Genomic DNA, 11,213 nt, shown 5'->3' on the forward strand with positions numbered 1-11,213 from the left:
GAGATTGAGAAGGAGAACAAGATGGACGGAGTGGATCAGATGTAAAGTTGTGTAATATCACATCCAAGAAGAAAAGAGGTGACCATATAGGGCCTTTGGGGTGGGCAGGCTGAGGAAGCATGAAGAATGATTGGGGCTTATTTAAGTGGAGTAGATATGCATGTCGGCCTCATGAGAGCTGGCCCACATGTTGTGGTGGTGGTGGTGGTGGGCCACATGGGTGTGGAGGCTGCATGATTGAGGGTCTCCTTTTAATGCATCGCCTGCATGACTTTTCCCAGCCTCGCATGAAAAAGGTGCTCCTTTTCTTACGTGGTCCACACACGTGGTCATGTCATTTCTTCCGAAATTGATGGACGCGGATTGCATGCTGAGTCACGCTGACACGGACATTGCTTCGGTGGGAAGCGGATTGGCTGGAGTACTCCTCAAGCTCCGAGTGGTACGAACGGTTCAAAGGAGATCAAAGTTACATGGTTCCACAGTGATGTATTTATTATATCTACACTGCTCATTTATATTTAGAGTTCATTTTAGAATATTATTCAAAAAATAAATCATATCCAAAGATCATGTGGATCACACCATAAATAGCAGTGGAGATAATGATTTTCATCGTTAAAAAAATCATAGGGTCCACCATAACATTTATTTTACATCCAATCTGTTCATAGGGTAAAAAATACTTGAACAAAGAGTATGAAAAAATTTCATATTCATCCAAAACTTCAGTAACCCCAAAAAGGGTTTCAATGGTAGACGTTCAATTCCCCACTGGTTTTTTCAGGGGGGTCCACTTGATAGTTAGATCTGTCTTATTTCACATCTCAAGCCTTAAGACGAGCTTGCAAAATAGAACATCTTAGATATAACACATACCTCATGATCAGACCCACAGATCTTATTGACGTTAATTAAGCAGCTATATAGCTGGTGTGAGGCACACTGGCCAATCCGCTTCCGCTTCGGTGGATCCCCAATCCACGAGGTCTGTAAATCTGTGACTGTGGGGCCCACCTTGATAGATCCGTGCGGTCCATCCTTTTTTATAATTCATTGTAGAGCAGGAACCGAAAAATGAAGTAGATCCAAATCTCAGTTGAACCACGTGCACAGAAACAGTGGTGATTGAATAACCACCTTCAAAAACTTTTTTAGATCCACTGGAACGTTTTTTGCCATCAAACATGTTGATAAGGCCACGAAGACCTGGACGAAGGGACCAACAAATATCACCTTGCTCTAAAACGTTTGTGGCTCACAGGAAATTTTTAGTGGCCAATCATCATTGTTTCCTGTTGTATGGTCCACCTGAGATTTGGATCTACTTTATTTTTGGAATTATATTTTAAAATAAACTTTCAAAATGGATGAAGTGTGGATTTAAGGCACATACACCACGGTTGGCCTCATAGTCTGGAATCCACCTACCAAAGTTGCCTTTTAAGTGCTATTCGACGGTTCATCCTTTTTTAATTATATGTTTAAGGGATGAGCCTAAAAATGAGGCAGGTCCAAATCTAAGGTGGACCACACCATAAAACTATGGTAATTGAAGGTTTACCATTAAAAACTTCGTAAGTGTTCAATCATCACTATTTCCTAGTCGGTACACCTGAGATTTAAATCTGCCTCATTTTTTGGGCTCGTGCTCTAAGGAAATGAACTGGAAATTTGGATGAACTGCGTGGATAAAAGCCACCATGGTAGGGCCCACAGAGCACAACGCCACTAGCAATGTCAGCATGCAATCCCATGTTGGAAATGGAGGACATTGTTGTAGAAGCATGGTATCCAAATCATGAGAGTAACACGTGTGTGAGATGTAAATAGGTACATCGATCTTGCACTTTCTAAAAGGGGTATCCGAATCTTAGGGTACCTGATCTATTTAATTGGATATGAATCAAGCTAGAGTAAACCATGTAACAACTCATTATTTTTAATTTCAATGGTGAGAATTAGGTCTCATTGATTTTTTTGGGTGAGGCCCACCGCCCTTATTTTTGGACCTTGTCATTTTAACCCATCTTAAAGAGAGAGAGAGAGAGAGAGAGAGATGAAAAATATGCACACATAATGTGCGACATGCTTTACTACCAAACCAATATCCCGAACCTCTCTCTCACTTCTCGCATGTTCTTCGATGAATCCGTGCCCAAAGCTATCCAAACTATTATCTTACAAGGCCAAGAAAAAAATAAAAATAAAAAATCAACAACATGTGTTGTTACCACACGACGCCTCGACACAATTATCCTCCGAACACATTGGAAAATCTCTATTAATGCTTTCATATCATAATTTTTCTCAACTTCCTTACATCTTACCTTACCGCCTAGAAAGATCAGAACTCCCGAATCCTTACTGTCCAGAGATTCACCATCAGAGGTGGCTCTTTCTTCCTTGGGTTTTTGCTGCTTATCAATTGCATTTGTTTCTCCATGTACCGAAACCGCCCTACGTGTGTAGCTTCAAGGTGGATTATTAGTTGCATGTCGAACTAGGTAGGAGATCATCCCTAACTACGAATTTTACAAATTTTTACTTCCATAAGTCCAGACGTTGTAATGTTCTTAACTAAATTCAAAATAGTAAATAGCACATATGTTATCTTTTCATTATATATCATTAACTTTCTAGTATTAAATTTAGATCTTATTACTGTAAGTATGGATGTGGTTACTATACATATGTAAATGTTAACCTTGAATTTTACTCCTAATTTAAATTGTTTCTATGTGTGTTTAAAAAAATCATGGATATGGAATCTTGTAATAATCAAAGAGGTTGTTGAGATTTTTGTCATGGATGTATATTTTTTTATACCTTGAATATATCAATTTTACCCTGTGAACTTTGCTATTTGAATTATATGCTTTTGAATTTTATCGTTAATATTTCAAGTGTAATTGTGTGAATTTGTGTGGTTAATTTTCTAAGTCAAAGATCATACAATTCATGCATATATCTTTTATTATTTATTAGTAAGTTGTTATGAATACGGAGGAAATAGAAAGAAAAAAAAAATGATTCAATATATTGTTATGAGTGCTCTACCCTGGGTCATTCCCAAAAGAATCGGCATGGGTATTTTACCTTGTGTGATTTGCTCTGGGATTTTGTCCCTAAAAGTTTGTACTATTGCTCCGCCGAGAGTCATATCCTAAAATGATCAACACCAGTGCTCAACCGCAGGCCATCCTCTAAAAGGATCAGCACACAGGAGTGTTTCATCTAGTTTTATTTTATTTTCGTTCCAAAAGGAGTTGTTAGATCAAATTATGTCTTACATGTTCATGAATGTCATATTGTTAATTAAGCCGTTAATTTTAGTATATGTATTATTTTATGAGATATGACAAGCTTCCATTTAATAGTATTAAGAAACTTTCAACTTACAATCGATATGACCCTATTAGTCGTCATGCTCACACACTCTTAAACAGTTTTGCAAGTACACGATGCGATCATGTAGAGCTAGCCGGATACTGTAGCATCTCCATTTTGTATTTGTTATTGGGATAATTTTATTATTAAATTTTGATATAATGAAAAGCATTAATGGAAGAGTGGAATAAATTGAAGAACATTTATGTAATGAGAAATTTATTTTCCTTTGATTGCTTTAGTAGCCTTAAAAATGTATAAAAATAATGTGGGTTGTGATATATATTTTGTTAAATGCAACTCAATGTCCCGAAATTCGGGTTTGGTTATGGCCAACTCAGGTATCGAATTTCAGGGCGTGACAACCCATGTGTGAGGTGTATATACATAAGTATCTGTATCGTGTGCTTTCTAAGAAAAGGTATATGGATCTTTCATACTTGATCTAGTTAATTGTATCTAGATCCACAATTTTAACCCAGTTGATGATCAAGTAGGGTGGGGTTAGTGTAGTTACACCTTGGTTAGGTGTATGTATATTTGGTTGGTTTGTTTTTCCTGATTATCTTAATAATGTAAAAGAAATGTGTCATCATTATTATTATTATCACATCAAACATCAAAATCATCTGTCATACAAAGATATATTAAGCACATGTAAAGAAATTTATCAACATTGTGTGTTTTCATGAATTATTGAGAGAATCTTAAATCCAAAGAGCGACTTTAATGTATTTTAACAGCGATTTCATATTGTTTGTTTTTTCATTTACATATATATTAGTGGTAAATAAATAATAATTATTTAAATATGTAATTAGGGCAAGGTTAATGTTCATAATGAGTTTGTTTGAAAATTAAGCTTCCCATTAAGAGAATTGAATTTGTATAAGATTGATGTAGAGCAGGTCGCGGGTACTTTCATGTCCAAGATGGATCAGAGAAGGCCTGGTCAAAAGCAGAAGTCATTAAGATCGTCAGAACCTTAAAACAGGCATATCTTGCAAATCGAAATGAGTTACTCATCGTACCATATATGAATTTGGGGTAGGACGAGCTACTTTAGCCAACCAACCTGGAAGAGTCGAGTTACCCATGCTGAATTTGCGAGATCTCATCATATCGAAGGTCGAATTCCATGTTTATTTCCGTTTTTAGTATTTTTAGTAAATTTTAGTTTAATTATAACTCTTCATCCGTTGGGCTTTAGGAGTTGTGTCCATCATGAAAAGTATTTAGAAAAATTAGGAGATTAATGTGGTTAAGCCACATAGGACACTTACTATAAAAACTAAGTTTACTATTTATAGTAAGTTATGAATTTTAGGGAGTTTTAATTATAGTTTAATTCTTAAACTTCTTCCTAGTCTTGGTATTCCTATTTAAAGGGTTGTATACTCATTTATTTTATCTATCAATCAATTTACAAATTTTCATGAATACTATTTCTATTTTCTTGCTTTTCCCTTGTAGATTCGAGAAGTCGCTATGCGGAGTCTAGAGAAGCTTCGTGGATTCGAAGTAGTTATCCTTGAGGAAGATGGTGATCGACCTCATCACGTTCATCCCTACGTCAAAGACCCAAGTTGCGGGGTCCACTATGATGTTTGTATCTTATCCACATCATCTGTCTATTATGCAAGATCATTTTAGTGCATGAGCCCAAAAATGAGCTAAATCTGAAGCTCAAGTGGACCACATCATTGGAAATGGTGGGAATTGAATGCCTAACGTTGAAAACTTCTTGGCGGCCACAGAAGTTTTGGATCGAGCTGATACTTATCTATACTTTTCGTACGTGTTAGTGTGATCTTATGAATAGGTTGGATGATAGATACACACTCCTTTAGGCCCTATAAAGGTTTTAATTTTGAATGGTAGATGTCATTAACCCCTTTGTTTCATGGGGTGTGTTTCACTTGAGCTTGTAATCTACCTCATTTTTCAACCCATGCCCTATAATGAGATGGTAAAATGGATGGACGATGTAGATCATATGCATACATTACTAGGGATTAACAGTAAATAAATAATAATTATTTACCTATGTAATTAGGGCGAGGTTAATGTTGACCAATGAGCTTGTTTGAAAATTAAGCTTCCCATTGAATTGGTATAAGACTCAAGTTGTGGGGCCCACCATGATGTTTGTATCTTATCCACTTCATCCATCTGTTCTGCAAGCTCATTTTAGGGCATGAACCCAAAAATGAGGTAAATTTGAAGCTCAAGTGGACCACATCATTAAAAATGGTGGGAATTGAATGGCTAACGTTGAAAACTTCTTGAGGGCCATAGAAGTATTGTATCAAGCTAATATTTATGTATACCCTTCATACATGTTAGTATGATCTTATGAACAAGTTGGATGATAGTTACCCATTCCTATGGACCCTACAGAGGTTTTAATATGGTAGATGTCATTAACCCCTTTGTTTCCTGTGGTGTGTTTCACTTGAGTTGCTAATCTACCCCATTTTTCAGCCCATGCCCTATAATAGGATGGTAAAATGGATGGACGGTGTAGATTACATACATACATTACTATGGACCCACAAATCTTGATGATATCGAAGCGCCATTTCATTTCATACATTCTACTCTATTTTCAAGGCATAATTACTCAGCTATTTTCTATTTTGAACAAACACTCTTCAAAAGAAATTATTAACTACTTATCAATATTTACATATGTAATTGAAAAAACAAACAACCCCTAAATGTCTCCATCTCGATAGACTAAAGCTGTGAAACAAAGTTCATATGCAAATGTTGTCAAGAGGAAGATAAATTAATTTGTATTCATTATACATTTCTTTTACATTATTATAATAATTGGTGAAATAAACAAGCCCAAGTTTATAAAACGGATCCAAAGTGGGATCTAGGCCACAATGTGAGTCTTGATCCGAATTAGGATAGATATCTGTTTGGATGGTGGGAAAAAAATAAAACTTTTTCATTATTTCGACCTTATGCATTGTTTAGATGATAAAGAAAATAGTGAATTTTCGAAAGGAGAACCTTTTCCATAGTCAAATTCCAAGATTGAGATGCCCATTGTGAGAGTAATGTGAAATTTCCACTTACTCTTGGCAACGGGCTGGGATCGAGCTTGATACTTGAGCTGGTCGAACCGGGTCTTCTGGCGCGAACCTACTCAAAATTTTAACTAGGCCTATGCTTTGGGCTTGGGTGGCATTCATGGCCCAATCATTTTCAATCTCAGCTAGGCTCAAGTCATTTTAGCCCAAATCAGCAGGGTTTCATACATATGCATTATCCTACAAATACCCCCATTCCCATCCTCAAGCAGACAACCCATTCATCTTGAATATAAAGTGTTGCTTTTCTTCCTCCTATTACTTTATGCATGTGCGGCTCAGTTAATTAGTGCATAACCGAGGAACATTTGATGGGGAAATAAAGATTTTATCAATTTTCGGATTGAGTTAAGCTGCTGGATTTATGAGATGATTAGGATGAGGTCTCACACTCATTGGCACAATCGGCTCCGTACATGTTATATATATATATATATATATATATATATATGGATCCCATGTGATGTTCATGTACATAAGGAACATTTGATCATTCATGACAAGTGATTTGACCACATATGTTGCGAGATCAATTACCTACAATTGATGGATCAATTCCAATGGAGTCATTGTGTGAGATTGCTAGTCTTGTAGATGATTCATGAGTCCTTGTTACCTCACGCTACCTAGCTAATATGAGATGACACTATTTTGATATGTATTATCAATGCCATGTGCACAAATACAGTTAGGTCATAAGTACTCTAAGAAAGCAGCCAAATCATGATTGGTTAATGAAGATGGATTAGAGGAAGATCGTAGATAATCGCATGGTCATCACGGTGGATCATGTAACAGTGATCTCATCTAGCATCCATTTTATTGGATCTCTCATCTAGCATCCATTTTATTGGATCTCTCATCTACCATCTTGACAAATATCAACTATTAAAGAGATCGACTATGGATCTACAATCAAATTGATGTTCTGACTATTTGAACGCTTACGAATTAAATTTAAAGCCCCTGATTTAATTATCCAATGGTATGGATCGGGTCGAATGCGCACATATTGCTAATTATGGTTATGAGTTATAAGAACCCATGTTGATTTCTTGCATTGCACATAGATTTTGGATTGAGAGACCTTTTGACTATTGACCAAGATTCATAATTTGTTACCATATAACTGAAGCAAGGTTTACTTTTCAAATGCAAAAAAATTAAACGACATAATTTCAAAACTTAGAAGTGCAAGATGATGTTCTTGCTTTTTGAGTAAAACAACTATTATGTTTTAACTAACGTAATGAAGAAATCAACTGAAGGCATAAGCAATGAGGTTGTACATGATATAACTGCCTATAATAATTTGACAGTGGAAGACACTTTGGGTAGGTCACCATTATTTTTTCTTTTTTTTCTTTTTGGAAAATAGCTTTCTATTAACAAGAAAAGGACTTTACATGGCTTCGGGCAGGCCTAACAACAAAAAGGAGGCAGGACCCGCCTATCATGAAAGAACAAAAAATACAAAGAAACAACGCTGCCAAAACGCATATTCAAACATTCCTCAGATTCCCTAGACCCACTCTATCAAGGAACAAAAGTCCTCTAGTCATCCGCAGAAGGTCTCCTGGGGAGGGGAAGAGAACGTTGGCCTACCCATTACTGCCCCTGCGTGCTAAGTCATCGGCTACTCCGTTAGCTTCCCTAGGACAATGCGAGAAGGTCACCTCAAGCTGTCTCGCTAGAATATGGATGTGCGCCAACCAGTAGCACATGGTCCATGAGGGGGAGGATTTCCTAAGGATTAAGTCAACCACCACCTTGGAGTTGCTCTCGATCTCCACCATAGTGAATCCCCCATATCCTTGCACAAGGACAATCCCTCCGAAATCGCCCTGATTTCGGCCCGGGAATTGGACCCAAAACCATACCCTGAGGAGAAAGCGAAAAGGAACGAACCCAAGCTATTTCTAGCCATGCCTCCCCTTCCTAAAGGGCCCGGGTTGCCACGAGCAGAGCCATCCATGTTCATCTTGACCTAGCCCCGCTGCGGGTACGTCCATCTCACCACCTGGTAGGTACACCATTCTTAACGCCATGTGTCGGCCTCACTAGACCATGTGAAAATATGGATACCACTAAAGCATTAATGGGTACTCATATTTTATTATGAATAGTTTACATAAATTATAAACTATTACAATTGCCTTAGTTAATTTTGTTATTGTTTTAGTAATGTTGAATGATTTATCGTTTATAAGATATGAGTCTAACAAATGACATGCTAGATTAGGCCATATAGGAAAAGAAAGATTTCATATATTAACTAAGGAAGATTACTTATTTATCTATATATATAAAGTAGACCTACCATTATGTAAGTATTGTATGTCTCGCAAAGCAATATGAAAGCCATTCTCCAAGATAACCAAGTCGGATGGACTATTCAATGTTAAACTACTAGGATGTTTGTGGTCCAATGAGCATTCGAGATATAGCATGGTGTACCTAATCTCACTTAAATTTATGGCTCTTTAATGTTTTAAAAAATATATAAAAAATAAATGAATAAATAAATTGGTTGACAACCAACTTGATTAAAAGATTAATATTCTTAGAATTGATAAATAATATGACTATGCCTCTACTTTTTTCAAGAGCTTTTGCGATGAGTATGGAATAAAGAAATAGTTAACTATACTTTATTTCCCTCAACAAAATAGAGTTGTTAAAAGAATAAATAAGACCCTACTGGATTGGTAAGGTTGATGATATTATATGTAAAACTGTCGATATCATTTTTGGGGGATATGCTTTTCACTGCGGTGTAGATCTTAAATAAAGTTCCCACAAAATCAGTCTCATTACTCTGTATGAATTATAAAGAGGCTGCAAATCCGATCTATCTCATTGAGATTATGGGGATCCATGGGACATGTTAATCCCTTCAAATTGTAGAGATAAATTGAAGTCAAAGATGATTGAGTGTATGTTTATTCACTACCCCAAACACTCTTTCTACTACGTAATGTACAATGAAGCAATTGCTGAGGATGAATCCTGAGATGTCGACTTCTTTAAAGATCAATATCATAACAGGAAAAAGCAGAAGATGACAATTGAGCTATAAAAGATTTTTGAAGATCCAACGTCAAGTAGGATAACTCCACTCATTGCCAACAATGGCGGGTTAATGATGGTGGGAGCTTGTGAGCTAGAGATTTTGGAACGTGAGGTAGAATTCCTTGAAAATTTTTCAAAATTGACAGAGAATGTTATAAACTTGTATTAGATTGATGAAAGTAAACTTAGTTTCTAATATGAAATGCTTGTGTCACCACTTATTAGTAGATGGAAAGAAGTCATAGATGAGGAATTCAACTCAACGACGAAAAAAAATGTCTAGGACCTAATTGTCTAGGTAAAATTTGTAGATGTAGCAAATTAATTTTAAAAATAAAATAAATATCTTATGACAGCATTAACAAGTTCAAAACCAAAAATCAGGAAGAGATTTACTCAAATTAAGAGCCTAGATTATGAGGAGACCTCTCCTGTAGCGAAATTCACTTCCATCGGAATAATCTTGCCCATTTTCATATCTACTTTCTTGTTCATGAGGTTAGCCAAAAATATATATATATTAGTCCTTTGGCTTTCTAAGGTTCCCAAAAAAAAAAAATAATAATAATAATAAAAAAATAAAAAAATAAAAATGCTTGCCTTTTGGCTTAAACCATCCTTCCCATGGTTATGACATGTGAAATGCATGTAAAGAAATTGAAATTGATTTGCAAGATATGAGTGAGAGACAAGGAGAAGTGGCTGTGAAAAGTTAAGATATCATGGTAAAGAGAGAAGCAGGAATATGCTAGAGCCATTTTTCCACCATAAATGTAACCAAAAAGAAGAAGAAGAAGAAGAAGAAGAAGAAGATCAACTGAGTGCCTTAGCATGGACAACTAATGCTTTAAAATTAAAAGCACTGTTAATTATTTTTGTTTTTTTTTTTTTTTAACTTATCTGATGGCCTCCAACCATCCCCAAGATGTCTAGCAGCTATTCTTATACAAAACCCATCCATTCAACTTCCTAACATATAGATGGACCATACTCAACTTGTACCGTCGAGAGGGATGACTCAACAATATTCCCATTATTTGGCCTCTACCATATTACATCCTCTAAAAATCATAGTTGTTTCTGTGAGAGCGACTAATACAACCTATCATTGAAATTATCTAAATGCCATTTCATGACAACCATTTTTATGAAAAAGCATGGTGAATACATCAAGTCATTCCAATTACCCAAGTATCCTTTCTTTTTCTTAATAAGTTTTATCATATCTTCACATTTGCATGTTTTTAACAGTTTAAAAAACTAATCAGTTGAAATTTTTTGGGGACTTTTACGGAGAACAGAATCCTCGATCTCAATTATTGATTTTTCCATATAATTCCTTTAGGCCTCGCTTAGTCGACACTTGCCACCAGTAATCATGTATTAGAAATTTTGATCTCTAATACATATAATAAGTTCATGTTAACAATAATTATATACCGAGATCAAGATCTCGAAGACATTACTATCGACCAAAGTGAGATGAACTTTGTCTATTACAACATTAAGGGTTCAATACCCTAACTTTATATGTTCCATCAGTCCCAATGCTTTTGGCACATTGGTAAGATTCTTAACAATTGATATCAGAGCTAAAACCACGGCCGTGTTCAAGTCATAGAAGGCATTCTCTCTTCCGAGAGCCAC

The sequence above is a fragment of the Magnolia sinica genome, chromosome 6 (genome assembly GCF_029962835.1).
Source record: "Magnolia sinica isolate HGM2019 chromosome 6, MsV1, whole genome shotgun sequence".
Lineage (NCBI taxonomy): Eukaryota > Viridiplantae > Streptophyta > Magnoliopsida > Magnoliales > Magnoliaceae > Magnolia > Magnolia sinica.